Below are 25,345 nucleotides of genomic sequence, written 5' to 3' on the forward strand. Positions count from 1 at the left end.
GTGTATCTGTATCTGTTAGTATATCAGTAGTATATATGTTAGTATATCAGTAGTGTATCTGTTAGTATATCAGTAGTGTATCTGTTATTATATCAGTAGTGTATCTGTTAGTATGTCAGTAGTGTATGTGTTAGTATATCAGTAGTGTATCTGTTAGTATATCAGTAGTGTATCTGTTAGTATATCAGTAGTGTATCTGTTAGTATATCAGTAGTGTATCTGTATCTGTATCTGTTAGTATGTCAGTAGTGTATCTGTTAGTATATCAGTAGTGTATCTGTTAGTATATCAGTAGTGTATCTGTAAGTATATCAGTAGTGTATCTGTATCTGTTAGTATATCAGTAGTGTATATGTTAGTATATCAGTAGTGTATCTGTTAGTATATCAGTAGTGTATCTGTTAGTATATCAGTAGTGTATCTGTTACTATGTCAGTAGTGTATCTGTTAGTATGTCAGTAGTGTATCTGTTAGTATGTCAGTAGTGTATCTGTTAGTATATCAGCAGTGTATCTGTTAGTATATCAGTAGTGTATCTGTTGGTATATCAGTAGTGTATCTGTTAGTATATCAGTAGTGTATCTGTTAGTATGTCAGTAGTGTATCTGTTAGTATATCAGTAGTGTATCTGATAGTATATCAGTAGTGTATATGTTAGTATATCAGTAGTATATCTGTTAGTATATCAGTAGTGTATCTGTTAGTATATCAGTAGTGTATCTGTTAGTATATCAGTGGTGTATCTGTTAGTATATCAGTAGTGTATCTGTATCTGTTAGTATATCAGTAGTATATATGTTAGTATATCAGTAGTGTATCTGTTAGTATATCAGTAGTGTATCTGTTATTATATCAGTAGTGTATCTGTTAGTATGTCAGTAGTGTATGTGTTAGTATATCAGTAGTGTATCTGTTAGTATATCAGTAGTGTATCTGTTAGTATATCAGTAGTGTATCTGTTAGTATATCAGTAGTGTATCTGTATCTGTATCTGTTAGTATGTCAGTAGTGTATCTGTTATTATATCAGTAGTGTATCTGTTAGTATGTCAGTAGTGTATGTGTTAGTATATCAGTAGTGTATCTGTTAGTATATCAGTAGTGTATCTGTTAGTATATCGGTAGTGTATCTGTTAGTATATCAGTAGTGTATATGTTAGTATGTCAGTAGTGTATCTGTATCTGTTAGTATGTCAGTAGTGTATCTGTTAGTATATCAGTAGTGTATCTGTTAGTATATCAGTAGTGTATCTGTAAGTATATCAGTAGTGTATCTGTATCTGTTAGTATATCAGTAGTGTATATGTTAGTATATCAGTAGTGTATCTGTTAGTATGTCAGTAGTGTATCTGTTGGTATATCAGTAGTGTATCTGTTAGTATATCAGTAGTGTATCTGTTAGTATGTCAGTAGTGTATCTGTTAGTATATCAGTAGTGTATCTGTTAGTATATCAGTAGTGTATCTGTTAGTATATCGGTAGTGTATCTGTTAGTATATCAGTAGTGTATCTGTTAGTATATCTGTTAGTATATCAGTGGTGTATATGTTAGTATATCAGTAGTGTATCTGTATCTGTATCTGTTAGTATATCAGTAGTGTATCTGTATCTGTTAGTATGTCAGTAGTGTATCTGTTAGTATATCAGTAGTGTATCTGTTGGTATATCAGTAGTGTATCTGTTAGTATATCAGTAGTGTATCTGTTAGTATATCAGTAGTGTATCTGTATCTGTATCTGTTAGTATATCAGTAGTGTATCTGTTAGTATATCAGTAGTGTATCTGTTAGTATGTCAGTAGTGTATCTGTTAGTATATCAGTAGTGTATCTGTTAGTATATCAGTAGTGTATCTGTTAGTATATCAGTGGTGTATCTGTTAGTATATCAGTAGTGTATCTGTATCTGTTAGTATATCAGTAGTATATATTTTAGTATATCAGTAGTGTATCTGTTAGTATATCAGTAGTGTATCTGTTATTATATCAGTAGTGTATCTGTTAGTATGTCAGTAGTGTATGTGTTAGTATATCAGTAGTATATCTGTTAGTATATCAGTAGTGTATCTGTTAGTATATCAGTAGTGTATCTGCTAGTATATCAGTAGTGTATCTGTTAGTATGTCAGTAGTGTATCTGTATCTGTTAGTATGTCAGTAGTGTATCTGTTAGTATATCAGTAGTGTATCTGTTAGTATGTCAGTAGTGTATCTGTTAGTATATCAGTAGTGTATCTGTTAGTATATCAGTAGTGTATCTGTTAGTATATCAGTGGTGTATCTGTTAGTATATCAGTAGTGTATCTGTATCTGTTAGTATATCAGTAGTATATATGTTAGTATATCAGTAGTGTATCTGTTAGTATATCAGTAGTGTATCTGTTATTATATCAGTAGTGTATCTGTTAGTATGTCAGTAGTGTATGTGTTAGTATATCAGTAGTGTATCTGTTAGTATATCAGTAGTGTATCTGTTAGTATATCAGTAGTGTATCTGTTAGTATATCAGTAGTGTATCTGTTAGTATATCAGTAGTGTATCTGTATCTGTTAGTATATCAGTAGTGTATCTGTTAGTATGTCAGTAGTGTATCTTGTAGTATATCAGTAGTGTATCTGTTAGTATATCAGTAGTGTATCTGTTAGTATATCAGTAGTGTATCTGTATCTATTAGTATATCAGTAGTGTATCTGTTAGTATATCAGTAGTGTATATGTTAGTATATCAGTAGTGTATCTGTTAGTATATCAGTAGTGTATCTGTTACTATGTCAGTAGTGTATCTGTATCTGTTAGTATATCAGTAGTGTATATGTTAGTATATCAGTAGTGTATCTGCTAGTATATCAGTAGTGTATCTGTTAGTATATCAGTAGTGTATCTGTTAGTATATCAGTAGTATATCTGTTAGTATATCAGTAGTGTATCTGTTAGTATATCAGTAGTGTATCTGTTAGTATGTCAGTAGTGTATCTGTTAGTATATCAGTAGTGTATCTGTATATGTTAGTATATCAGTAGTGTATCTGTTAGTATATCAGTAGTGTATCTGCTAGTATATCAGTAGTGTATCTGTTAGTGTATCAGTAGTGTATCTGTTAGTATATCAGTAGTATATCTGTTAATATATCAGTAATGTATCTGTTAGTATATCAGTAGTGTATCTGTTACTATGTCAGTAGTGTATCTGTCAGTATATCAGTAATGTATCTGTATCTGTTAGTATGTCAGTAGTGTATATGTTAGGATATCAGTAGTGTATATGTTAGGATATCAGTAGTGTATATTTTAGTATATCAGTAGTGTATCTGTTAGTATATCAGTAGTGTATCTGTTAGTATATCAGTAGTGTATCTGTTAGTATATCAGTAGTGTATTTGTTAGTATATCAGTAGTGTATCTGTTAGTATATCAGTAGTGTATCTGTTAGTATATCAGTAATGTATCTGTTAGTATATCAGTAGTGTATATGTTAGTATGTCAGTATTGTATCTGTTAGTATATCAGTAGTGTATATGTTAGTATATCAGTAGTGTATCTGTTACTATGTCAGTAGTGTATCTGTTAGTATATCAGTAGTGTATCTGTATCTGTTAGTATGTCAGTAGTGTATCTGTTAGTATATCAGTAGTGTATCTGTTAGTATATCAGTAGTGTATCTGTTAGTATATCAGTAGTGTATCTGTTAGTATATCAGTAGTGTATCTGTTACTATGTCAGTAGTGTATCTGTTAGTATATCAGTAGTGTATCTGTATATGTTAGTATGTCAGTAGTGTATCTGTTAGTATATCAGTAGTGTATCTGTTAGTATATCAGTAGTGTATCTGTTAGTATATCAGTAGTGTTTCTGTTAGTATATCAGTAGTGTATCTGTTAGTATATCAGTAGTGTATCTGTTAGTATATCAGTGGTGTATATGTTAGTATATCAGTAGTGTATCTGTATCTGTATCTGTTAGTATATCAGTAGTGTATCTGTTAGTATATCAGTAGTGTATCTGTTAGTATGTCAGTAGTGTATCTGCTAGTATATCAGTAGTGTATCTGTTAGTATATCAGTAGTGTATCTGTTAGTATATCAGTGGTGTATCTGTTAGTATATCAGTAGTGTATCTGTATCTGTTAGTATATCAGTAGTATATATGTTAGTATATCAGTAGTGTATCTGTTAGTATATCAGTAGTGTATCTGTTATTATATCAGTAGTGTATATGTTAGTATGTCAGTAGTGTATGTGTTAGTATATCAGTAGTGTATCTGTTAGTATATCAGTAGTGTATCTGTTAGTATATCAGTAGTGTATCTGTTAGTATATCAGTAGTGTATCTGTTAGTATGTCAGTAGTGTATCTGTATCTGTTAGTATGTCAGTAGTGTATCTGTTAGTATATCAGTAGTGTATATGTTAGTATATCAGTAGTGTATCTGTAAGTATATCAGTAGTGTATCTGTATCTGTTAGTATATCAGTAGTGTATCTGTTAGTATGTCAGTAGTGTATCTTGTAGTATATCAGTAGTGTATCTGTTAGTATATCAGTAGTGTATCTGTTAGTATATCAGTAGTGTATCTGTATCTGTTAGTATATCAGTAGTGTATCTGTTAGTATATCAGTAGTGTATCTGTTAGTATATCAGTAGTGTATCTGTTAGTATATCAGTAGTGTATCTGTTACTATGTCAGTAGTGTATCTGTTAGTATGTCAGTAGTGTATATGTTAGTATGTCAGTAGTGTATCTGTTAGTATATCAGCAGTGTATTTGTTAGTATATCAGTAGTGTATCTGTTAGTATATCAGTGGTGTATCTGTTAGTATATCAGTAGTGTATCTGTTAGTATGTCAGTAGTGTATCTGTTAGTATATCAGTAGTGTATATGTATCTGTTAGTATATCAGTAGTGTATCTGCTAGTATATCAGTAGTGTATCTGCTAGTATATCAGTAGTGTATCTGTTAGTATATCAGTAGTGTATCTGTTAGTATATCAGTAGTGTATCTGTTAGTATATCAGTAGTGTATCTGTTAGTATATCAGTAGTGTATCTGTTAGTATATCAGTAGTGTATCTGTTACTATGTCAGTAGTGTATCTGTTAGTATGTCAGTAGTATATCTGTTAGTATGTCAGTAGTGTATCTGTTAGTATATCAGCAGTGTATCTGTTAGTATATCAGTAGTGTATCTGTTAGTATATCAGTAGTGTATCTGTTAGTATATCAGTAGTGTATCTCTTAGTATGTCAGTAGTGTATCTGTTAGTATATCAGTAGTGTATCTGTTAGTATATCAGTAGTGTATCTGTTAGCATATCAGTAGTGTATCTGTTAGTATATCAGTAGTGTATCTGTTAGTATATCAGTAGTGTATCTGTATCTGTATCTGTTAGTATATCGGTAGTGTATCTGTATCTGTTAGTATATCAGTAGTGTATCTGTTAGTATATCAGTGGTGTATATGTTAGTATATCAGTAGTGTATCTGTATCTGTATCTGTTAGTATATCAGTAGTGTATCTGTTAGTATATCAGTAGTGTATCTGTTAGTATGTCAGTAGTGTATCTGTTAGTATATCAGTAGTGTATCTGTTAGTATATCAGTAGTGTATCTGTTAGTATATCAGTGGTGTATCTGTTAGTATATCAGTAGTGTATCTGTTAGTATATCAGTAGTGTATCTGTTAGTATATCAGTGGTGTATCTGTTAGTATATCAGTAGTGTATCTGTGTCTGTTAGTATATCAGTAGTATATATGTTAGTATATCAGTAGTGTATCTGTTAGTATATCAGTAGTGTATGTGTTAGTACATCAGTAGTGTATCTGTTAGTATATCAGTAGTGTATCTGTTAGTATATCAGTATTGTATCTGTTAGTATATCAGTAGTGTATCTGTTAGTATGTCAGTAGTGTATCTGTATCTGTTAGTATGTCAGTAGTGTATCTGTTAGTATATCAGTAGTGTATCTGTTAGTATATCAGTAGTGTATCTGTAAGTATATCAGTAGTGTATCTGTATCTGTTAGTATATCAGTAGTATATATGTTAGTATATCAGTAGTGTATCTGTTAGTATATCAGTAGTGTATCTGTTATTATATCAGTAGTGTATCTGTTAGTATGTCAGTAGTGTATGTGTTAGTATATCAGTAGTGTATCTGTTAGTATATCAGTAGTTTATCTGTTAGTATATCAGTAGTGTATCTGTTAGTATATCAGTAGTGTATCTGTTAGTATGTCAGTAGTGTATCTGTATCTGTTAGTATGTCAGTAGTGTATCTGTTAGTATATCAGTAGTGTATCTGTTAGTATATCAGTAGTGTATCTGTAAGTATATCAGTAGTGTATCTGTATCTGTTAGTATATCAGTAGTGTATCTGTTAGTATATCAGTAGTGTATCTGTTAGTATATCAGTAGTGTATCTGTTACTATGTCAGTAGTGTATCTGTTAGTATGTCAGTAGTGTATCTGTTAGTATGTCAGTAGTGTATCTGTTAGTATATCAGCAGTGTATCTGTTAGTATATCAGTAGTGTATCTGTTGGTATATCAGTAGTGTATCTGTTAGTATATCAGTAGTGTATCTGTTAGTATATCAGTAGTGTATATGTTAGTATATCAGTAGTGTATCTGTTAGTATATCAGTAGTGTATCTGTTAGTATATCAGTAGTGTATCTGTTAGTATATCAGCAGTGTATCTGTTAGTATATCAGTGGTGTATATGTTAGTATATCAGTAGTGTATCTGTATCTGTATCTGTTAGTATATCAGTAGTGTATCTGTATCTGTTAGTATGTCAGTAGTGTATCTGTTAGTATATCAGTAGTGTATCTGTTGGTATATCAGTAGTGCATCTGTTAGTATATCAGTAGTGTATCTGTTAGTATATCAGTAGTGTATCTGTATCTGTATCTGTTAGTATATCAGTAGTGTATCTGTTAGTATATCAGTAGTGTATCTGTTAGTATGTCAGTAGTGTATCTGTTAGTATATCAGTAGTGTATCTGTTAGTATATCAGTAGTGTATCTGTTAGTATATCAGTGGTGTATCTGTTAGTATATCAGTAGTGTATCTGTATCTGTTAGTATATCAGTGGTGTATCTGTTAGTATATCAGTAGTGTATCTGTATCTGTTAGTATATCAGTAGTATATATGTTAGTATATCAGTAGTGTATCTGGTAGTATATCAGTAGTGTATCTGTTATTATATCAGTAGTGTATCTGTTAGTATGTCAGTAGTGTATGTGTTAGTATATCAGTAGTGTATCTGTTAGTATGTCAGTAGTGTATCTGTATCTGTTAGTATGTCAGTAGTGTATCTGTTAGTATATCAGTAGTGTATCTGTTAGTATATCAGTAGTGTATCTGTAAGTATATCAGTAGTGTATCTGTATCTGTTAGTATATCAGTAGTGTATCTGTTAGTATATCAGTAGTGTATCTGTTAGTATATCAGTAGTGTATCTGTTACTATGTCAGTAGTGTATCTGTTAGTATGTCAGTAGTGTATCTGTTAGTATGTCAGTAGTGTATCTGTTAGTATATCAGCAGTGTATCTGTTAGTATATCAGTAGTGTATCTGTTGGTATATCAGTAGTGTATCTGTTAGTATATCAGTAGTGTATCTGTTAGTATATCAGTAGTGTATATGTTAGTATATCAGTAGTGTATCTGTTAGTATATCAGTAGTGTATCTGTTAGTATATCAGTAGTGTATCTGTTAGTATATCAGCAGTGTATCTGTTAGTATATCAGTGGTGTATATGTTAGTATATCAGTAGTGTATCTGTATCTGTATCTGTTAGTATATCAGTAGTGTATCTGTATCTGTTAGTATGTCAGTAGTGTATCTGTTAGTATATCAGTAGTGTATCTGTTGGTATATCAGTAGTGCATCTGTTAGTATATCAGTAGTGTATCTGTTAGTATATCAGTAGTGTATCTGTATCTGTATCTGTTAGTATATCAGTAGTGTATCTGTTAGTATATCAGTAGTGTATCTGTTAGTATGTCAGTAGTGTATCTGTTAGTATATCAGTAGTGTATCTGTTAGTATATCAGTAGTGTATCTGTTAGTATATCAGTGGTGTATCTGTTAGTATATCAGTAGTGTATCTGTATCTGTTAGTATATCAGTGGTGTATCTGTTAGTATATCAGTAGTGTATCTGTATCTGTTAGTATATCAGTAGTATATATGTTAGTATATCAGTAGTGTATCTGGTAGTATATCAGTAGTGTATCTGTTATTATATCAGTAGTGTATCTGTTAGTATGTCAGTAGTGTATGTGTTAGTATATCAGTAGTGTATCTGTTAGTATATCAGTAGTGTATCTGTTAGTATATCAGTAGTGTATCTGTTAGTATGTCAGTAGTGTATCTGTATCTGTTAGTATGTCAGTAGTGTATCTGTTAGTATATCAGTAGTGTATCTGTTAGTATGTCAGTAGTGTATCTGTTAGTATATCAGTAGTGTATCTGTTAGTATATCAGTAGTGTATCTGTTAGTATATCAGTGGTGTATCTGTTAGTATATCAGTAGTGTATCTGTATCTGTTAGTATATCAGTAGTATATATGTTAGTATATCAGTGGTGTATCTGTTAGTATAGCAGTAGTGTATCTCTTATTATATCAGTAGTGTATCTGTTAGTATGTCAGTAGTGTATGTGTTAGTATATCAGTAGTGTATCTGTTAGTATATCAGTAGTGTATCTGTTAGTATATCAGTAGTGTATCTGTTAGTATATCAGTAGTGTATCTGTTAGTATATCAGTAGTGTATCTGTATCTGTTAGTATATCAGTAGTGTATCTGTTAGTATGTCAGTAGTGTATCTTGTAGTATATCAGTAGTGTATCTGTTAGTATATCAGTAGTGTATCTGTATCTGTTAGTATATCAGTGGTGTATCTGTTAGTATATCAGTAGTGTATATGTTAGTATATCAGTAGTGTATCTGCTAGTATATCAGTAGTGTATCTGTTAGTGTATCAGTAGTGTATCTGTTAGTATATCAGTAGTATATCTGTTAATATATCAGTAATGTATCTGTTAGTATATCAGTAGTGTATCTGTTACTATGTCAGTAGTGTATCTGTCAGTATATCAGTAATGTATCTGTATCTGTTAGTATGTCAGTAGTGTATATGTTAGGATATCAGTAGTGTATATTTTAGTATATCAGTAGTGTATCTGTTAGTATATCAGTAGTGTATCTGTTAGTATATCAGTAGTGTATCTGTTAGTATATCAGTAGTGTATTTGTTAGTATATCAGTAGTGTATCTGTTAGTATATCAGTAGTGTATCTGTTAGTATATCAGTAGTGTATCTGTTAGTATATCAGTAGTGTATCTGTTACTATGTCAGTAGTGTATCTGTTAGTATGTCAGTAGTGTATCTGTTAGTATGTCAGTAGTGTATCTGTTAGTATATCAGCAGTGTATCTGTTAGTATATCAGTAGTGTATCTGTTAGTATATCAGTAGTGTATCTGTTAGTATATCAGTAGTGTATCTGATAGTATGTCAGTAGTGTATCTGTTAGTATATCAGTAGTGTATCTGTTAGTATATCAGTAGTGTATCTGTTAGTATATCAGTAGTGTATCTGTTAGTATATCAGTAGTGTATCTGTTAGTATATCAGTAGTGTATCTGTTAGTATATCAGTGGTGTATATGTTAGTATATCAGTAGTGTATCTGTATCTGTATCTGTTAGTATATCAGTAGTGTATCTGTATCTGTTAGTATATCAGTAGTGTATCTGTTAGTATATCAGTGGTGTATATGTTAGTATATCAGTAGTGTATCTGTATCTGTATCTGTTAGTATATCAGTAGTGTATCTGTTAGTATATCAGTAGTGTATCTGTTAGTATATCAGTAGTGTATCTGTTGGTATATCAGTAGTGTATCTGTTAGTATATCAGTAGTGTATCTGTTAGTATGTCAGTAGTGTATCTGTTAGTATATCAGTAGTGTATCTGTTAGTATGTCAGTAGTGTATCTGTATCTGTTAGTATGTCAGTAGTGTATCTGTTAGTATATCAGTAGTGTATCTGTTAGTATATCAGTAGTGTATCTGTAAGTATATCAGTAGTGTATCTGTATCTGTTAGTATATCAGTAGTGTATATTTTAGTATATCAGTAGTGTATCTGTTAGTATATCAGTAGTGTATCTGTTAGTATATCAGTAGTGTATCTGTTAGTATATCAGTAGTGTATCTGTTACTATGTCAGTAGTGTATCTGTTAGTATGTCAGTAGTGTATCTGTTAGTATGTCAGTAGTGTATCTGTTAGTATATCAGCAGTGTATCTGTTAGTATATCAGTAGTGTATCTGTTGGTATATCAGTAGTGTATCTGTTAGTATATCAGTAGTGTATCTGTTAGTATATCAGTAGTGTATATGTTAGTATATCAGTAGTGTATCTGTTAGTATACCAGTAGTGTATCTGTTAGTATATCAGTAGTGTATCTGTTAGTATATCAGTAGTGTATCTGTTAGTATATCAGTGGTGTATATGTTAGTATATCAGTAGTGTATCTGTATCTGTATCTGTTAGTATATCAGTAGTGTATCTGTATCTGTTAGTATGTCAGTAGTGTATCTGTTAGTATATCAGTAGTGTATCTGTTGGTATATCAGTAGTGTATCTGTTAGTATATCAGTAGTGTATCTGTTAGTATATCAGTAGTGTATCTGTATCTGTATCTGTTAGTATATCAGTAGTGTATCTGTTAGTATATCAGTAGTGTATCTGTTAGTATGTCAGTAGTGTATCTGTTAGTATATCAGTAGTGTATCTGTTAGTATATCAGTAGTGTATCTGTTAGTATATCAGTGGTGTATCTGTTAGTATATCAGTAGTGTATCTGTATCTGTTAGTATATCAGTGGTGTATCTGTTAGTATATCAGTAGTGTATCTGTATCTGTTAGTATATCAGTAGTATATATGTTAGTATATCAGTAGTGTATCTGTTAGTATATCAGTAGTGTATCTGTTATTATATCAGTAGTGTATCTGTTAGTATGTCAGTAGTGTATGTGTTAGTATATCAGTAGTGTATCTGTTAGTATATCAGTAGTGTATCTGTTAGTATATCAGTAGTGTATCTGTTAGTATGTCAGTAGTGTATCTGTATCTGTTAGTATGTCAGTAGTGTATCTGTTAGTATATCAGTAGTGTATCTGTTAGTATGTCAGTAGTGTATCTGTTAGTATATCAGTAGTGTATCTGTTAGTATATCAGTAGTGTATCTGTTAGTATATCAGTGGTGTATCTGTTAGTATATCAGTAGTGTATCTGTATCTGTTAGTATATCAGTAGTATATATGTTAGTATATCAGTAGTGTATCTGTTAGTATAGCAGTAGTGTATCTGTTATTATATCAGTAGTGTATCTGTTAGTATGTCAGTAGTGTATGTGTTAGTATATCAGTAGTGTATCTGTTAGTATATCAGTAGTGTATCTGTTAGTATATCAGTAGTGTATCTGTTAGTATATCAGTAGTGTATCTGTTAGTATATCAGTAGTGTATCTGTATCTGTTAGTATATCAGTAGTGTATCTGTTAGTATGTCAGTAGTGTATCTTGTAGTATATCAGTAGTGTATCTGTTAGTATATCAGTAGTGTATCTGTATCTGTTAGTATATCAGTAGTGTATCTGTTAGTATATCAGTAGTGTATATGTTAGTATATCAGTAGTGTATCTGCTAGTATATCAGTAGTGTATCTGTTAGTGTATCAGTAGTGTATCTGTTAGTATATCAGTAGTATATCTGTTAATATATCAGTAATGTATCTGTTAGTATATCAGTAGTGTATCTGTTACTATGTCAGTAGTGTATCTGTCAGTATATCAGTAATGTATCTGTATCTGTTAGTATGTCAGTAGTGTATATGTTAGGATATCAGTAGTGTATATTTTAGTATATCAGTAGTGTATCTGTTAGTATATCAGTAGTGTATCTGTTAGTATATCAGTAGTGTATCTGTTAGTATATCAGTAGTGTATTTGTTAGTATATCAGTAGTGTATCTGTTAGTATATCAGTAGTGTATCTGTTAGTATATCAGTAGTGTATCTGTTAGTATATCAGTAGTGTATCTGTTACTATGTCAGTAGTGTATCTGTTAGTATGTCAGTAGTGTATCTGTTAGTATGTCAGTAGTGTATCTGTTAGTATATCAGCAGTGTATCTGTTAGTATATCAGTAGTGTATCTGTTAGTATATCAGTAGTGTATCTGTTAGTATATCAGTAGTGTATCTGATAGTATGTCAGTAGTGTATCTGTTAGTATATCAGTAGTGTATCTGTTAGTATATCAGTAGTGTATCTGTTAGTATATCAGTAGTGTATCTGTTAGTATATCAGTAGTGTATCTGTTAGTATATCAGTAGTGTATCTGTTAGTATATCAGTAGTGTATTTGTTAGTATATCAGTAGTGTATCTGTTAGTATATCAGTAGTGTATCTGTTAGTATATCAGTAGTGTATCTGTTAGTATATCAGTAGTGTATCTGTTACTATGTCAGTAGTGTATCTGTTAGTATGTCAGTAGTGTATCTGTTAGTATGTCAGTAGTGTATCTGTTAGTATATCAGCAGTGTATCTGTTAGTATATCAGTAGTGTATCTGTTAGTATATCAGTAGTGTATCTGTTAGTATATCAGTAGTGTATCTGATAGTATGTCAGTAGTGTATCTGTTAGTATATCAGTAGTGTATCTGTTAGTATATCAGTAGTGTATCTGTTAGTATATCAGTAGTGTATCTGTTAGTATATCAGTAGTGTATCTGTTAGTATATCAGTAGTGTATCTGTTAGTATATCAGTGGTGTATATGTTAGTATATCAGTAGTGTATCTGTATCTGTATCTGTTAGTATATCAGTAGTGTATCTGTATCTGTTAGTATATCAGTAGTGTATCTGTTAGTATATCAGTGGTGTATATGTTAGTATATCAGTAGTGTATCTGTATCTGTATCTGTTAGTATATCAGTAGTGTATCTGTTAGTATATCAGTAGTGTATCTGTTAGTATATCAGTAGTGTATCTGTTGGTATATCAGTAGTGTATCTGTTGGTATATCAGTAGTGTATCTGTTAGTATATCAGTAGTGTATCTGTTAGTATATCAGTAGTGTATATGTTAGTATATCAGTAGTGTATCTGTTAGTATACCAGTAGTGTATCTGTTAGTATATCAGTAGTGTATCTGTTAGTATATCAGTAGTGTATCTGTTAGTATATCAGTGGTGTATATGTTAGTATATCAGTAGTGTATCTGTATCTGTATCTGTTAGTATATCAGTAGTGTATCTGTATCTGTTAGTATGTCAGTAGTGTATCTGTTAGTATATCAGTAGTGTATCTGTTGGTATATCAGTAGTGTATCTGTTAGTATATCAGTAGTGTATCTGTTAGTATATCAGTAGTGTATCTGTATCTGTATCTGTTAGTATATCAGTAGTGTATCTGTTAGTATATCAGTAGTGTATCTGTTAGTATGTCAGTAGTGTATCTGTTAGTATATCAGTAGTGTATCTGTTAGTATATCAGTAGTGTATCTGTTAGTATATCAGTGGTGTATCTGTTAGTATATCAGTAGTGTATCTGTATCTGTTAGTATATCAGTGGTGTATCTGTTAGTATATCAGTAGTGTATCTGTATCTGTTAGTATATCAGTAGTATATATGTTAGTATATCAGTAGTGTATCTGTTAGTATATCAGTAGTGTATCTGTTATTATATCAGTAGTGTATCTGTTAGTATGTCAGTAGTGTATGTGTTAGTATATCAGTAGTGTATCTGTTAGTATATCAGTAGTGTATCTGTTAGTATATCAGTAGTGTATCTGTTAGTATGTCAGTAGTGTATCTGTATCTGTTAGTATGTCAGTAGTGTATCTGTTAGTATATCAGTAGTGTATCTGTTAGTATGTCAGTAGTGTATCTGTTAGTATATCAGTAGTGTATCTGTTAGTATATCAGTAGTGTATCTGTTAGTATATCAGTGGTGTATCTGTTAGTATATCAGTAGTGTATCTGTATCTGTTAGTATATCAGTAGTGTATCTGTTAGTATATCAGTAGTGTATCTGTATCTGTTAGTATATCAGTAGTGTATCTGTTAGTATGTCAGTAGTGTATCTTGTAGTATATCAGTAGTGTATCTGTTAGTATATCAGTAGTGTATCTGTATCTGTTAGTATATCAGTAGTGTATCTGTTAGTATATCAGTAGTGTATATGTTACTGTTAGTATGTCAGTAGTGTATATGTTAGGATATCAGTAGTGTATCTGTTAGTATATCAGTAGTGTATCTGTTAGTATATCAGTAGTGTATTTGTTAGTATATCAGTAGTGTATCTGTTAGTATATCAGTAGTGTATCTGTTAGTATATCAGTAGTGTATCTGTTAGTATATCAGTAGTGTATCTGTTACTATGTCAGTAGTGTATCTGTTAGTATGTCAGTAGTGTATCTGTTAGTATGTCAGTAGTGTATCTGTTAGTATATCAGCAGTGTATCTGTTAGTATATCAGTAGTGTATCTGTTAGTATATCAGTAGTGTATCTGTTACTATGTCAGTAGTGTATCTGTTAGTATGTCAGTAGTGTATCTGTTAGTATGTCAGTAGTGTATCTGTTAGTATATCAGCAGTGTATCTGTTAGTATATCAGTAGTGTATCTGTTAGTATATCAGTAGTGTATCTGTTAGTATATCAGTAGTGTATCTGATAGTATGTCAGTAGTGTATCTGTTAGTATATCAGTAGTGTATCTGTTAGTATATCAGTAGTGTATCTGTTAGTATATCAGTAGTGTATCTGCTAGTATATCAGTAGTGTATCTGTTAGTGTATCAGTAGTGTATCTGTTAGTATATCAGTAGTGTATCTGTTACTATGTCAGTAGTGTATCTGTTAGTATGTCAGTAGTGTATCTGTTAGTATGTCAGTAGTGTATCTGTTAGTATATCAGCAGTGTATCTGTTAGTATATCAGTAGTGTATCTGTTAGTATATCAGTAGTGTATCTGTTAGTATATCAGTAGTGTATCTGATAGTATGTCAGTAGTGTATCTGTTAGTATATCAGTAGTGTATCTGTTAGTATATCAGTAGTGTATCTGTTAGTATATCAGTAGTGTATCTGCTAGTATATCAGTAGTGTATCTGTTAGTGTATCAGTAGTGTATCTGTTAGTATATCAGTAGTATATCTGTTAATATATCAGTAATGTATCTGTTAGTATATCAGTAGTGTATCTGTTACTATGTCAGTAGTGTATCTGTCAGTATATCAGTAATGTATCTGTATCTGTTAGTATGTCAGTAGTGTATATGTTAGGATATCAGTAGTGTATCTGTTAGTATATCAGTAGTGTATCTGTTAGTATATCAGTAGTGTATTTGTTAGTATATCAGTAGTGTATCTGTTAGTATATCAGTAGTGTATCTGTTAGTATATCAGTAGTGTATCTGTTAGTATATCAGTAGTGTATCTGTTACTATGTCAGTAGTGTATCTGTTAGTATGTCAGTAGTGTATCTGTTAGTATGTCAGTAGTGTATCTGTTAGTATATCAGCAGTGTATCTGTTAGTATATCAGTAGTGTATCTGTTAGTATATCAGTAGTGTATCTGTTACTATGTCAGTAGTGTATCTGTTAGTATGTCAGTAGTGTATCTGTTAGTATGTCAGTAGTGTATCTGTTAGTATATCAGCAGTGTATCTGTTAGTATATCAGTAGTGTATCTGTTAGTATATCAGTAGTGTATCTGTTAGTATATCAGTAGTGTATCTGATAGTATGTCAGTAGTGTATCTGTTAGTATATCAGTAGTGTATCTGTTAGTATATCAGTAGTGTATATGTTAGTATATCAGTAGTGTATCTGCTAGTATATCAGTAGTGTATCTGTTAGTGTATCAGTAGTGTATCTGTTAGTATATCAGTAGTATATCTGTTAATATATCAGTAATGTATCTGTTAGTATATCAGTAGTGTATCTGTTACTATGTCAGTAGTGTATCTGTCAGTATATCAGTAATGTATCTGTATCTGTTAGTATGTCAGTAGTGTATATGTTAGGATATCAGTAGTGTATATTTTAGTATATCAGTAGTGTATCTGTTAGTATATCAGTAGTGTATCTGTTAGTATATCAGTAGTGTATCTGTTAGTATATCAGTAGTGTATTTGTTAGTATATCAGTAGTGTATCTGTTAGTATATCAGTAGTGTATCTGTTAGTATATCAGTAGTGTATCTGTTAGTATATCAGTAGTGTATCTGTTACTATGTCAGTAGTGTATCTGTTAGTATGTCAGTAGTGTATCTGTTAGTATGTCAGTAGTGTATCTGTTAGTATATCAGCAGTGTATCTGTTAGTATATCAGTAGTGTATCTGTTAGTATATCAGTAGTGTATCTGTTAGTATATCAGTAGTGTATCTGATAGTATGTCAGTAGTGTATCTGTTAGTATATCAGTAGTGTATCTGTTAGTATATCAGTAGTGTATCTGTTAGTATATCAGTAGTGTATCTGTTAGTATATCAGTAGTGTATCTGTTAGTATATCAGTAGTGTATCTGTTAGTATATCAGTAGTGTATTTGTTAGTATATCAGTAGTGTATCTGTTAGTATATCAGTAGTGTATCTGTTAGTATATCAGTAGTGTATCTGTTAGTATATCAGTAGTGTATCTGTTACTATGTCAGTAGTGTATCTGTTAGTATGTCAGTAGTGTATCTGTTAGTATGTCAGTAGTGTATCTGTTAGTATATCAGCAGTGTATCTGTTAGTATATCAGTAGTGTATCTGTTAGTATATCAGTAGTGTATCTGTTAGTATATCAGTAGTGTATCTGATAGTATGTCAGTAGTGTATCTGTTAGTATATCAGTAGTGTATCTGTTAGTATATCAGTAGTGTATCTGTTAGTATATCAGTAGTGTATCTGTTAGTATATCAGTAGTGTATCTGTTAGTATATCAGTAGTGTATCTGTTAGTATATCAGTGGTGTATATGTTAGTATATCAGTAGTGTATCTGTATCTGTATCTGTTAGTATATCAGTAGTGTATCTGTATCTGTTAGTATATCAGTAGTGTATCTGTTAGTATATCAGTGGTGTATATGTTAGTATATCAGTAGTGTATCTGTATCTGTATCTGTTAGTATATCAGTAGTGTATCTGTTAGTATATCAGTAGTGTATCTGTTAGTATATCAGTAGTGTATCTGTTGGTATATCAGTAGTGTATCTGTTAGTATATCAGTAGTGTATCTGTTAGTATGTCAGTAGTGTATCTGTTAGTATATCAGTAGTGTATCTGTTAGTATATCAGTAGTGTATCTGTAAGTATATCAGTAGTGTATCTGTATCTGTTAGTATATCAGTAGTGTATATTTTAGTATATCAGTAGTGTATCTGTTAGTATATCAGTAGTGTATCTGTTAGTATATCAGTAGTGTATCTGTTAGTATATCAGTAGTGTATCTGTTACTATGTCAGTAGTGTATCTGTTAGTATGTCAGTAGTGTATCTGTTAGTATGTCAGTAGTGTATCTGTTAGTATATCAGCAGTGTATCTGTTAGTATATCAGTAGTGTATCTGTTGGTATATCAGTAGTGTATCTGTTAGTATATCAGTAGTGTATCTGTTAGTATATCAGTAGTGTATATGTTAGTATATCAGTAGTGTATCTGTTAGTATACCAGTAGTGTATCTGTTAGTATATCAGTAGTGTATCTGTTAGTATATCAGTAGTGTATCTGTTAGTATATCAGTGGTGTATATGTTAGTATATCAGTAGTGTATCTGTATCTGTATCTGTTAGTATATCAGTAGTGTATCTGTATCTGTTAGTATGTCAGTAGTGTATCTGTTAGTATATCAGTAGTGTATCTGTTGGTATATCAGTAGTGTATCTGTTAGTATATCAGTAGTGTATCTGTTAGTATATCAGTAGTGTATCTGTATCTGTATCTGTTAGTATATCAGTAGTGTATCTGTTAGTATATCAGTAGTGTATCTGTTAGTATGTCAGTAGTGTATCTGTTAGTATATCAGTAGTGTATCTGTTAGTATATCAGTAGTGTATCTGTTAGTATATCAGTGGTGTATCTGTTAGTATATCAGTAGTGTATCTGTATCTGTTAGTATATCAGTGGTGTATCTGTTAGTATATCAGTAGTGTATCTGTATCTGTTAGTATATCAGTAGTATATATGTTAGTATATCAGTAGTGTATCTGTTAGTATATCAGTAGTGTATCTGTTATTATATCAGTAGTGTATCTGTTAGTATGTCAGTAGTGTATGTGTTAGTATATCAGTAGTGTATCTGTTAGTATATCAGTAGTGTATCTGTTAGTATATCAGTAGTGTATCTGTTAGTATGTCAGTAGTGTATCTGTATCTGTTAGTATGTCAGTAGTGTATCTGTTAGTATATCAGTAGTGTATCTGTTAGTATGTCAGTAGTGTATCTGTTAGTATATCAGTAGTGTATCTGTTAGTATATCAGTAGTGTATCTGTTAGTATATCAGTGGTGTATCTGTTAGTATATCAGTAGTGTATCTGTATCTGTTAGTATATCAGTAGTATATATGTTAGTATATCAGTAGTGTATCTGTTAGTATAGCAGTAGTGTATCTGTTATTATATCAGTAGTGTATCTGTTAGTATGTCAGTAGTGTATGTGTTAGTATATCAGTAGTGTATCTGTTAGTATATCAGTAGTGTATCTGTTAGTATATCAGTAGTGTATCTGTTAGTATATCAGTAGTGTATCTGTTAGTATATCAGTAGTGTATCTGTATCTGTTAGTATATCAGTAGTGTATCTGTTAGTATGTCAGTAGTGTATCTTGTAGTATATCAGTAGTGTATCTGTTAGTATATCAGTAGTGTATCTGTATCTGTTAGTATATCAGTAGTGTATCTGTTAGTATATCAGTAGTGTATATGTTAGTATATCAGTAGTGTATCTGCTAGTATATCAGTAGTGTATCTGTTAGTGTATCAGTAGTGTATCTGTTAGTATATCAGTAGTATATCTGTTAATATATCAGTAATGTATCTGTTAGTATATCAGTAGTGTATCTGTTACTATGTCAGTAGTGTATCTGTCAGTATATCAGTAATGTATCTGTATCTGTTAGTATGTCAGTAGTGTATATGTTAGGATATCAGTAGTGTATATTTTAGTATATCAGTAGTGTATCTGTTAGTATATCAGTAGTGTATCTGTTAGTATATCAGTAGTGTATCTGTTAGTATATCAGTAGTGTATTTGTTAGTATATCAGTAGTGTATCTGTTAGTATATCAGTAGTGTATCTGTTAGTATATCAGTAGTGTATCTGTTAGTATATCAGTAGTGTATCTGTTACTATGTCAGTAGTGTATCTGTTAGTATGTCAGTAGTGTATCTGTTAGTATGTCAGTAGTGTATCTGTTAGTATATCAGCAGTGTATCTGTTAGTATATCAGTAGTGTATCTGTTAGTATATCAGTAGTGTATCTGTTAGTATATCAGTAGTGTATCTGATAGTATGTCAGTAGTGTATCTGTTAGTATATCAGTAGTGTATCTGTTAGTATATCAGTAGTGTATCTGTTAGTATATCAGTAGTGTATCTGTTAGTATATCAGTAGTGTATCTGTTAGTATATCAGTAGTGTATCTGTTAGTATATCAGTGGTGTATATGTTAGTATATCAGTAGTGTATCTGTATCTGTATCTGTTAGTATATCAGTAGTGTATCTGTATCTGTTAGTATATCAGTAGTGTATCTGTTAGTATATCAGTGGTGTATATGTTAGTATATCAGTAGTGTATCTGTATCTGTATCTGTTAGTATATCAGTAGTGTATCTGTTAGTATATCAGTAGTGTATCTGTTAGTATATCAGTAGTGTATCTGTTGGTATATCAGTAGTGTATCTGTTAGTATATCAGTAGTGTATCTGTTAGTATGTCAGTAGTGTATCTGTTAGTATATCAGTGGTGTATCTGTTAGTATATCAGTAGTGTATCTGTTAGTATATCAGTAGTGTATCTGTTAGTATATCAGTGGTGTATCTGTTAGTATATCAGTAGTGTATCTGTATCTGTTAGTATATCAGTAGTGTATCTGTTAGTATATCAGTAGTGTATCTGTTAGTATATCAGTAGTGTATCTGTTAGTATATCAGTAGTGTATCTGTTAGTATATCAGTAGTGTATCTGTTAGTATGTCAGTAGTGTATCTGTTAGTATGTCAGTAGTGTATCTGTTAGTATGTCAGTAGTGTATCTGTTAGTATATCAGCAGTGTATCTGTTAGTATATCAGTAGTGTATCTGTTAGTATATCAGTAGTGTATCTGTTAGTATATCAGTAGTGTATCTGATAGTATGTCAGTAGTGTATCTGTTAGTATATCAGTAGTGTATCTGTTAGTATATCAGTAGTGTATCTGTTAGTATATCAGTGGTGTATCTGTTAGTATATCAGTAGTGTATCTGTATCTGTTAGTATATCAGTAGTGTATCTGTTAGTATATCAGTAGTGTATCTGTTAGTATATCAGTAGTGTATCTGTTAGTATATCAGTAGTGTATCTGTTAGTATATCAGTAGTGTATCTGTTACTATGTCAGTAGTGTATCTGTTAGTATGTCAGTAGTGTATCTGTTAGTATGTCAGTAGTGTATCTGTTAGTATATCAGCAGTGTATCTGTTAGTATATCAGTAGTGTATCTGTTAGTATATCAGTAGTGTATCTGTTAGTATATCAGTAGTGTATCTGTTAGTATATCAGTAGTGTATCTGTTAGTATATCAGTAGTGTATCTGTTAGTATATCAGTAGTGTATCTGTTAGTATATCAGTGGTGTATATGTTAGTATATCAGTAGTGTATCTGTATCTGTATCTGTTAGTATATCAGTAGTGTATCTGTATCTGTTAGTATATCAGTAGTGTATATGTTAGTATATCAGTGGTGTATATGTTAGTATATCAGTAGTGTATCTGTATCTGTATCTGTTAGTATATCAGTAGTGTATCTGTTGGTATATCAGTAGTGTATCTGTTAGTATATCAGTAGTGTATCTGTTGGTATATCAGTAGTGTATCTGTTAGTATATCAGTAGTGTATCTGTTAGTATGTCAGTAGTGTATCTGTTAGTATATCAGTAGTGTATCTGTTAGTATATCAGTAGTGTATCTGTTAGTATATCAGTAGTGTATCTGTTAGTATATCAGTAGTGTATCTGTTAGTATATCTGTTAGTATATCAGTGGTGTATATGTTAGTATATCAGTAGTGTATCTGTATCTGTATCTGTTAGTATATCAGTAGTGTATCTGTATCTGTTAGTATGTCAGTAGTGTATCTGTTAGTATATCAGTAGTGTATCTGTTGGTATATCAGTAGTGTATCTGTTAGTATATCAGTAGTGTATCTGTTAGTATATCAGTAGTGTATCTGTATCTGTATCTGTTAGTATATCAGTAGTGTATCTGTTAGTATATCAGTAGTGTATCTGTTAGTATGTCAGTAGTGTATCTGTTAGTATATCAGTAGTGTATCTGTTAGTATATCAGTAGTGTATCTGTTAGTATATCAGTGGTGTATCTGTTAGTATATCAGTAGTGTATCTGTATCTGTTAGTATATCAGTAGTATATATGTTAGTATATCAGTAGTGTATCTGTTAGTATATCAGTAGTGTATCTGTTATTATATCAGTAGTGTATCTGTTAGTATGTCAGTAGTGTATGTGTTAGTATATCAGTAGTGTATCTGTTAGTATATCAGTAGTGTATCTGTTAGTATATCAGTAGTGTATCTGCTAGTATATCAGTAGTGTATCTGTTAGTATGTCAGTAGTGTATCTGTATCTGTTAGTATGTCAGTAGTGTATCTGTTAGTATATCAGTAGTGTATCTGTTAGTATGTCAGTAGTGTATCTGTTAGTATATCAGTAGTGTATCTGTTAGTATATCAGTAGTGTATCTGTTAGTATATCAGTGGTGTATCTGTTAGTATATCAGTAGTGTATCTGTATCTGTTAGTATATCAGTAGTATATATGTTAGTATATCAGTAGTGTATCTGTTAGTATATCAGTAGTGTATCTGTTATTATATCAGTAGTGTATCTGTTAGTATGTCAGTAGTGTATGTGTTAGTATATCAGTAGTGTATCTGTTAGTATATCAGTAGTGTATCTGTTAGTATATCAGTAGTGTATCTGTTGGTATATCAGTAGTGTATCTGTTAGTATATCAGTAGTGTATCTGTATCTGTTAGTATATCAGTAGTGTATCTGTTAGTATGTCAGTAGTGTATCTTGTAGTATATCAGTAGTGTATCTGTTAGTATATCAGTAGTGTATCTGTTAGTATATCAGTAGTGTATCTGTATCTGTTAGTATATCAGTAGTGTATCTGTTAGTATATCAGTAGTGTATATGTTAGTATATCAGTAGTGTATCTGTTAGTATATCAGTAGTGTATCTGTTACTATGTCAGTAGTGTATCTGTATCTGTTAGTATATCAGTAGTGTATATGTTAGTATATCAGTAGTGTATCTGCTAGTATATCAGTAGTGTATCTGTTAGTATATCAGTAGTGTATCTGTTAGTATATCAGTAGTATATCTGTTAGTATATCAGTAGTGTATCTGTTAGTATATCAGTAGTGTATCTGTTAGTATGTCAGTAGTGTATCTGTTAGTATATCAGTAGTGTATCTGTATATGTTAGTATATCAGTAGTGTATCTGTTAGTATATCAGTAGTGTATCTGCTAGTATATCAGTAGTGTATCTGTTAGTGTATCAGTAGTGTATCTGTTAGTATATCAGTAGTATATCTGTTAATATATCAGTAATGTATCTGTTAGTATATCAGTAGTGTATCTGTTACTATGTCAGTAGTGTATCTGTCAGTATATCAGTAATGTATCTGTATCTGTTAGTATGTCAGTAGTGTATATGTTAGGATATCAGTAGTGTATATTTTAGTATATCAGTAGTGTATCTGTTAGTATATCAGTAGTGTATCTGTTAGTATATCAGTAGTGTATCTGTTAGTATATCAGTAGTGTATTTGTTAGTATATCAGTAGTGTATGTGTTAGTATATCAGTAGTGTATATGTTAGTATATCAGTAGTGTATCTGTTAGTATATCAGTAATGTATCTGTTAGTATATCAGTAGTGTATATGTTAGTATGTCAGTATTGTATCTGTTAGTATATCAGTAGTGTATCTGTTAGTATATCAGTAGTGTATCTGTTACTATGTCAGTAGTGTATCTGTTAGTATATCAGTAGTGTATCTGTATCTGTTAGTATGTCAGTAGTGTATCTGTTAGTATATCAGTAGTGTATCTGTTAGTATATCAGTAGTGTATCTGTTAGTATATCAGTAGTGTATCTTTTAGTATATCAGTAGTGTATCTGTTACTATGTCAGTAGTGTATCTGTTAGTATATCAGTAGTGTATCTGTATCTGTTAGTATGTCAGTAGTGTATCTGTTAGTATATCAGTAGTGTATCTGTTAGTATATCAGTAGTGTATCTGTTAGTATATCAGTAGTGTATCTGTTAGTATATCAGTAGTGTATCTGTTAGTATATCAGTAGTGTATCTGTCAGTATATCAGTAGTGTATCTGTTAGTATATCAGTGGTGTATATGTTAGTATATCAGTAGTGTATCTGTATCTGTATCTGTTAGTATATCAGTAGTGTATCTGTTAGTATATCAGTAGTGTATCTGTTAGTATGTCAGTAGTGTATCTGTTAGTATATCAGTAGTGTATCTGTTAGTATATCAGTAGTGTATCTGTTAGTATATCAGTGGTGTATCTGTTAGTATATCAGTAGTGTATCTGTATCTGTTAGTATATCAGTAGTATATATGTTAGTATATCAGTAGTGTATCTGTTAGTATATCGGTAGTGTATCTGTTATTATATCAGTAGTGTATCTGTTAGTATGTCAGTAGTGTATGTGTTAGTATATCAGTAGTGTATCTGTTAGTATATCAGTAGTGTATCTGTTAGTATATCAGTAGTGTATCTGTTAGTATATCAGTAGTGTATCTGTTAGTATGTCAGTAGTGTATCTGTATCTGTTAGTATGTCAGTAGTGTATCTGTTAGTATATCAGTAGTGTATATGTTAGTATATCAGTAGTGTATCTGTAAGTATATCAGTAGTGTATCTGTATCTGTTAGTATATCAGTAGTGTATCTGTTAGTATGTCAGTAGTGTATCTTGTAGTATATCAGTAGTGTATCTGTTAGTATATCAGTAGTGTATCTGTTAGTATATCAGTAGTGTATCTGTATCTGTTAGTATATCAGTAGTGTATCTGTTAGTATATCAGTAGTGTATCTGTTAGTATATCAGTAGTGTATCTGTTAGTATATCAGTAGTGTATCTGTTACTATGTCAGTAGTGTATCTGTTAGTATGTCAGTAGTGTATATGTTAGTATGTCAGTAGTGTATCTGTTAGTATATCAGCAGTGTATTTGTTAGTATATCGGTAGTGTATCTGTTAGTATATCAGTAGTGTATCTGTTAGTATATCAGTAGTGTATCTGTTAGTATGTCAGTAGTGTATCTGGTAGTATATCAGTAGTGTATCTGTGAGTATGTAAGTAGTTTATCTGTTAGTATATCAGTAGTGTATCTGTATATGTTAGTATATCAGTAGTGTATCTGTTAGTATATCAGTAGTGTATATGTTAGTATGTCAGTATTGTATCTGTTAGTATATCAGTAGTGTATCTGTTAGTATATCAGTAGTGTATCTGTTACTATGTCAGTAGTGTATCTGTTAGTATATCAGTAGTGTATCTGTATCTGTTAGTATGTCAGTAGTGTATCTGTTAGTATATCAGTAGTGTATCTGTTAGTATATCAGTAGTGTATCTGTTAGTATATCAGTAGTGTATCTGTTAGTATATCAGTAGTGTATCTGTTACTATGTCAGTAGTGTATCTGTTAGTATATCAGTAGTGTATCTGTATCTGTTAGTATGTCAGTAGTGTATCTGTTAGTATATCAGTAGTGTATCTGTTAGTATATCAGTAGTGTATATGTTAGTATATCAGTAGTGTATCTGTTAGTATATCAGTAGTGTATCTGTTAGTATATCAGTAGTGTATCTGTTAGTATATCAGTGGTGTATATGTTAGTATATCAGTAGTGTATCTGTATCTGTATCTGTTAGTATATCAGTAGTGTATCTGTTAGTATATCAGTAGTGTATCTGTTAGTATGTCAGTAGTGTATCTGTTAGTATATCAGTAGTGTATCTGTTAGTATATCAGTAGTGTATCTGTTAGTATATCAGTGGTGTA

Source organism: Coregonus lavaretus (genome assembly GCF_964263955.1).
Source record: "Coregonus lavaretus genome assembly, contig: HAP1_SCAFFOLD_295, whole genome shotgun sequence".
NCBI lineage: Eukaryota > Metazoa > Chordata > Actinopteri > Salmoniformes > Salmonidae > Coregonus > Coregonus lavaretus.